General features: G+C 37.8%; 1 protein-coding gene across 1 annotated transcript in view; it reads right to left on the reverse strand.

The window, feature by feature from the left end:
- LOC107713173 (glucocorticoid receptor-like) overlaps positions 1 to 6,388 on the reverse strand; it is a 126,969-nt gene that overhangs the window by 52,193 nt on the left and 68,388 nt on the right. The window lies entirely within an intron of this gene.

Consider the following 6,388-nt stretch of genomic DNA (forward strand, 5'->3'; position numbering starts at 1 on the left):
CATTATCTTATCTGAGCTCAAAACGCTGCTCGGGAGAGTTTCAAGATACTAAAAATAATAAATACATAAAATTATGAACATGTGTTAATGTGTGTTTATTTTTGTTCTCAGTATTTTAATAGTAGCCTATGATTATGAACATAAAAGCATTACAAAACACATTAATAATATACCATCAATGAAACCACAAAGCTGACGCGGAGGTATGTATAATTACAATAAAGTAATTTTGAGTGTTATTGCTATTAATATTATTTACATGTAATATCAAAGTACATATGTGATGAAGATGTTTATGCAACAGCTCCAAGTCTCACGTGCAGTGTATACGTCACCGTCCGAATCCGTTCACATATTTCGTTCACTCCTTTCTGATATAGTCCCCTCAACTGCCACACACTATATAGGGATTAGTGAATGAGTGAACGAGTAAGCGATTTCGGACACAGCTAAGGTCTTACTAGGTTTATAGGCAGGGGGTTGAGGCACGTTGGAGCTAAACTCTACAGAACACCGGCCCTCCAGGACCGAGTCTGGTAACCACTGATTTAAATTAATGACAGCTTTATTCAACAATTCTTCTCTTCCATGTTCCTTGTTTGCAAGCAGAGGAATGCACGCAGAAAAAGTATTCTCGTAGCTTCATAAAATTAAGGTTGAACCACTGGTGTCACATGGACTATTTTAATGAACGTGTCAGTTGTGTTGCATTGCTGTCTATGCAGGCTCCGAAAGCTCTCGGATTTCATCAAAAATATCTTCTTTTGTGTTCTGAAGATGAACTGAGGTCTTATGGGTTTGGAACCCATAAGCATTGGCCGATATGTTTTTCTGTTTGGCCGATGTGTTTGAGGTGGGACTTTTATTTTGACAGCGCTGAGAACGGCAGCACCTGAGCACAGGGCTCACATTCTCCCTCTTCATTGTTTGCTGCCACAGTTTAACAGTTCTTTCCAATAGGGATAGAAGTCTGTCTTAAAATCAGATAGAATTTTAAACAAAGGAATTAAAAGGTATACAAAAGTATTATAACGATTGCTTTTATATTATTAGTAATAGAAAGGCAAACATAATACCTTCTCATTTACCATCAGCATTCAGCAAATATGCATTTATATCATTTAAACAGATCTTTGAATGTATAATAAACATTTAATTTCACAAAGCTTGCAGACTTGCAGATCCAGCTGTGAGATCTTATAAAGTGTGCATTTGTATCCTGCATGATCGCGTGATGGTTGGTCCGTGCGAATTGAATGCTGGAAGGTGGAGAGTTCAGCTTCACTGGACATGCCCGATCGACAAACTTTAAACTCTTGATTTCAAACTATGCTGCACTTTATCCTAGGGCTAGATGACTAATCGAAAAGAAATTGAAACCGAAATTCAGAACCTCTAACCAACGTAATTTTGGTGTTGGGGTATTGTGGGGTATGAGTGGTTATGAACGAATGAATGAAACGCATTTGTGACCCTGGACCACAAAACCAGTCTTAAGTCGCTGGGGTATATATGTAGCAATAGCCAAAAAAACATTGTATGGGTCAAAATTATCGATTTTTCTTTTATGCCAAAAATCATTAGGATATTAAGTGAAGATCATGTTCAAATGTCAAATTTCCTACCGTAAATATATCAAAACTTAATTTTTGATTAGTAATATGTATTGCTAAGAACTTCATTCGGACAACTTTAAAGGCCAGATTTTCAAATAGTTGTATCTCGGCCAAATATTGTCCTATCCTAACAAACCATACATCAACGGAAAGCTTATCTATTCAGCTCATTCAGAAATTGACTTGTGACTGGTTTTGTGGTCCAGGGTCACATTTGTCCGTGTTTCACTCTGTCTTGAATCGCACTCGCGGAAAGCACTTGAGAAACAGTGTCTCTTCCGCGGCTCGGTATGCTTTCAACTTGTTTTTTTAGTCTCGAGCAAGACCGTACGACATTCACATTACATGATTTGACTGATTTTTATGTAGAAAGGGCGACAACGCACCGCATTAAAATAAATGATCATTCATGTTTTCATAACCGCTGACCAAATTCAAAAACGAAACTAAAATTAAATCATCTTTGAGAGCAAGTGGGCCCCCTGGTGTTTCGGGGGCCCTACTCAGCTTGCGTATTTTGCGTATAGGGAGGATTGGCTCTGGTTTCCACTGTTATAAGAAAAAAATGCAAGTGATCACGCTGCATGTCCTGCAAAGCGCGCTTCAGCTTCCACTCTCCGCACAAACGACTGGATACGCGCCTAATAGCACACATTTATCTAGGTTAACCGTTTAAACTAACATTGTGATATGCTTTTTTACATATTTTATATATAGATTTTATTTTAGTCAAGTGGTGATGATTTGAGAAGGCTAAATTGATCAAGCATAGGCTATGAGTAACTCACTGTCTGCCGCTGTCCGCTTGGTCGTTACTTTAAAAAACAAAAACTTGAATTTAACAAACAAAAAAATGTTCCAAACATATTTCTAAATTAACGTAATAAAGAAACGAAAATAAATATAACCACTTTGCCATTAAAACGAAACTGAACTATTTTAATGGCTACAACAGCAGCTGTGTAATGGGGAAGAGAGAAAAAAGACACGGCCTCCAGTCAGACTCGGGCCGGTAATTCTGATACGCTGTTGGACAAGGGCTGGACTAGGGCATATAATTGAGGCCCGTGCAGGGTTCTACTGAGCTTGTTTGGTACCAAACTCAATTTGGTACTCGCAAGGCAGCTTTATATACGCTTTGGATGTGACTGCGCACCACCTCTGGAGCGCGCGAGTACGGAATGGCTTAAAAAGACGTGCAAATAAATAATAAATTTTTGTGACGATGCAACAATGACCTGATTAGGCAAGTGACAATTCTGTCAACTGTACCGAAACGCGAGCGAAAGTCTTGTATCGCAGTGTGCAGCGGCTCTTTAGTGCAGACGAGATGCACTGATGTGAAGCCGTTTTAAGAGAAAGTCAAAGAGAGAAGACGCGGTACAGCTGAATCATTCACGCCGTTTTCAAAAGACTGATTTGATCTGATAATCCGTGTGGATTTATTTACTCATCAAACCTATAAGCTATAGGCTATTGAATAAATGTGTGAATATCCATCATTTTTAAGTCAAAAGCTGCGGGAATGAGTAAAACTATGCGATATAGCCTATGCGCAATCACACACCAAAATTCAGGACCTGATTAAACATAATTCTATTATACAGAGTTTTGTGAAATAGATTTCCATGACTTTTCCAAAACCTTCTGGGTTTAGGCCTATTTATTTTTCCAAAACTTTTCCAGGCCTGGAAATTGCCGTTTTAAAATTCCATGACTTTTCCAGGTTTTTCATGACCGTACGAACCCTGCAATCAGAAGACCTGGAGGAGGAGCAAGCATTGCAAGCTTTTGTCTACAGTAGTAGGTTGGCAAGGCAACTTTTGTATTTGACAGCAACATGTCGGAGAGTAGGCATTCTGTGCTGCGCTTTTAAAAAAAACCATTCCTGAGCACTGTGTCTCATGGTTTTAGATGCAAAGACATGTTCTGTGTGAATGGCCAGTAAGAACGTAGAGTAAATACTTGCGCATATAGAGTGACAGGACAAGATCACTGAGAAGGTGCCATGCTCTTTCTCTTAATCAGCAGTGTTCTATTTACATTCATTATTTAAAACATTTGTTTACAGGAGATGCAAGTTATTTTCTACTTTTCCCATTGCATTATTTAAAATATTATTCATTTACAAGAGAAACAAGTTATTTTCTACTTTTCGCATGACAATATTTAAAATGTATTTTGTTTGCGAGAGATGCTGGTTATTTTCTACTTTTGACATGGCAATATACATTTATTTTGTTTGCAAAAAATGAAAGTTATTTTCTATTTTGTTTTAGGAAACTTTCTTTTTACAATAAAATTGAAACATGACTTTTTTCATAAGACATCTTCATTTCAAGTAAGCTTTGATTTCAATAATTGGTTTATAGCACCAAACCAATAGAGGATTATGAAAAATGCAAACTGTTCTCCCAAATGCTAAAATAACAAGGTTGCATTACATGTGATCCCCATTTCCTATATGAGATGCTCCCTTCTCTTTCACTGTTTATTTTTGGGAGATGTTTCTCACAGCAAGATGACAAAAGATACTCTTCTCCCAGAACCAAGCACACACTAGCAGATACAGTAGAGCGCACGTGCTCCTCACTGACACATCCTGAGACTCCTGAAGAGGAATATTTTAAAACATTTCACACAAGCTAAGTGTATCAAAAGTACCATATGAATCTTTGGGAAATTGGACGTGACGTGGCATATAGTTGCTGCATTCACAGAAAAGAGCCGCTCCTCTCAAACTCAATTCTCTGAGGTATTAGACACAAGTAAGAGCCATGTGTTTAATAAATTATAATCACATTAGCCTTTTGCCTGAGGCAAAGTGTCTGATCCAAACAGTGCCTTAAACAACTTGCTAATGTGCAAAAACAATTTTGCTAAATCAATATCGGAACATTTCACAGCTATTAGACCCAAAACTGCAATTCAAAAAGCCCCATAACAATTTGAGAGTCCAACTGCAGGACATTTTAATCTTTATTCTGAAGAGCAAGTCTGTGCAAATAGTGGGTGAGTGGTATATAAAATGTGCTAAAGATATATACTGTATGAATTTTTGGTCAAACGGAGGGGCTGTTATCGCTGAGACTGCTCGTCAAACAGGAAAGTCTAGTTTCATAACAGTCATGTTGCTGCACAAAATTCCTAATACGTCCCATTATTCACAGCTCTGATGGCTGTAACGTGCAAAGATGCAGTGCGTGCATAGCCTGACCTGAGGGAACGTCCACCATTCCAGCATAAGGCCAATTACTGGTCAAGAGTCATTTTTTGCTAATAACTTCTAAAAAGTTTGGCCAAAAATCATGAGATTGGTCATATTAGGATCGGTGTGGCATCAAGCGATACCCAGGTTTTCCATGTCGACTATATTTTATGAACGCTTAGATGTACATAAACTTGCTTGTGGATTCGGCATCATGCCCTAAAGAAACCTATGAAGTTCTGGGCCATTAAAAGATACAACAAAAATGCTTACAGTTTTTGTGAATTTTGTCTGATGGACATCATTCTCACTTGTTCGAACGCAATAGCATATGCATTTCGACAGTCTGTCATTTTGTCAAATGCATCCGAGTAAATTATGAAAGTAAAAATTATTTAATGTGGCAAGTATTGCCTCGTAATGAAAAACATATTTTCTGTCACTGCTGTGTACTGACCACCACACAAAATCCCAGAAAATATACACATATCTTTTTTTTTGTCAATATCACACAGTGAATCATCGATGTAGAAGTCTTCAAAAAAAAAAAAAAAAAGAATTTTGCCTCTCAAAATTGGCATCAGTGCTCTTTAACAAAAATGCAGAGCCCTGAATACAGTTCATTGGAGTCTAGCCAGTGTCACATACATATCACATGTGTTGGACTGATAGAGGGAAGGGCCTAATGTTTGACTTCCCCTGAGGAGAAGACATGAGTTCTTTGGCCCTTTGAGTGAAAAGAGTTCTCACGGGTCTCACTGAAAGAGTGTATCGGAGAGTCTGTTTTCTTCAGCTGCAGAGCCCTGCCCTCTTTTCCTCCCTTCACATTCACTCCAGCTCTGAGGTGCTTATATAATATCTAAACCGCCATTACGGCTGCACTTCCAAAGCTTGAGCTCGCCCAATCCCGCTACACATGAAAAATTGAAAGGAGGTCACACAGATCATGGGATTATCAGATTCATCCACCCCGGGAAAGTCAGATACACACATTAGAAACAACACTCTTTGCGCTCTTATGTTCCCCCTTTTTTCTTTTGGCAATGGATCATAGTGTCATAAATGGTGCTTCTGTCAACTCTCACTAATGTTATGTACTGACTTAAAAATAATACAGTTCTGGACTGGAAATAAAACCACTTAAGAATAATTTAAGGAATAGTTCAGCAACAATAAAAATCCTGTCATTATTTACTATATACCCTCATGTCGTTCCAAGCCTGTGTGCTGTTACTTTTTAAGTGCCATGCAGAAAGAGTTTAAAGTTCTTTTCCATAAAAAAAAAAAACTGTAAAAAAGCATATGTCAAGCTCCATAATCAACCATTTCTTCATTTTGAATACATTTTGATTCTCTTAAACCAGTATTATATATCTGCACATTTTGGTATGTTAAAGCGGTCATATGATGCTTTTTTAAAGATCATTATTTTGTGTATTTGGTGTAACAGAATATGTTGACATGCTTTAATGTTCAAAAAACACATTATTTTTCAAATACTGTACATTATTGTAGGTCCTCTATGCCCCGCCTCTCTCAAACGCTTCGTTTTCTACAAAGCCCC

Source organism: Sinocyclocheilus rhinocerous, unplaced genomic scaffold, assembly GCF_001515625.1.
Source record: "Sinocyclocheilus rhinocerous isolate Xijiao unplaced genomic scaffold, SAMN03320098_v1.1 scaffold387, whole genome shotgun sequence".
Lineage (NCBI taxonomy): Eukaryota > Metazoa > Chordata > Actinopteri > Cypriniformes > Cyprinidae > Sinocyclocheilus > Sinocyclocheilus rhinocerous.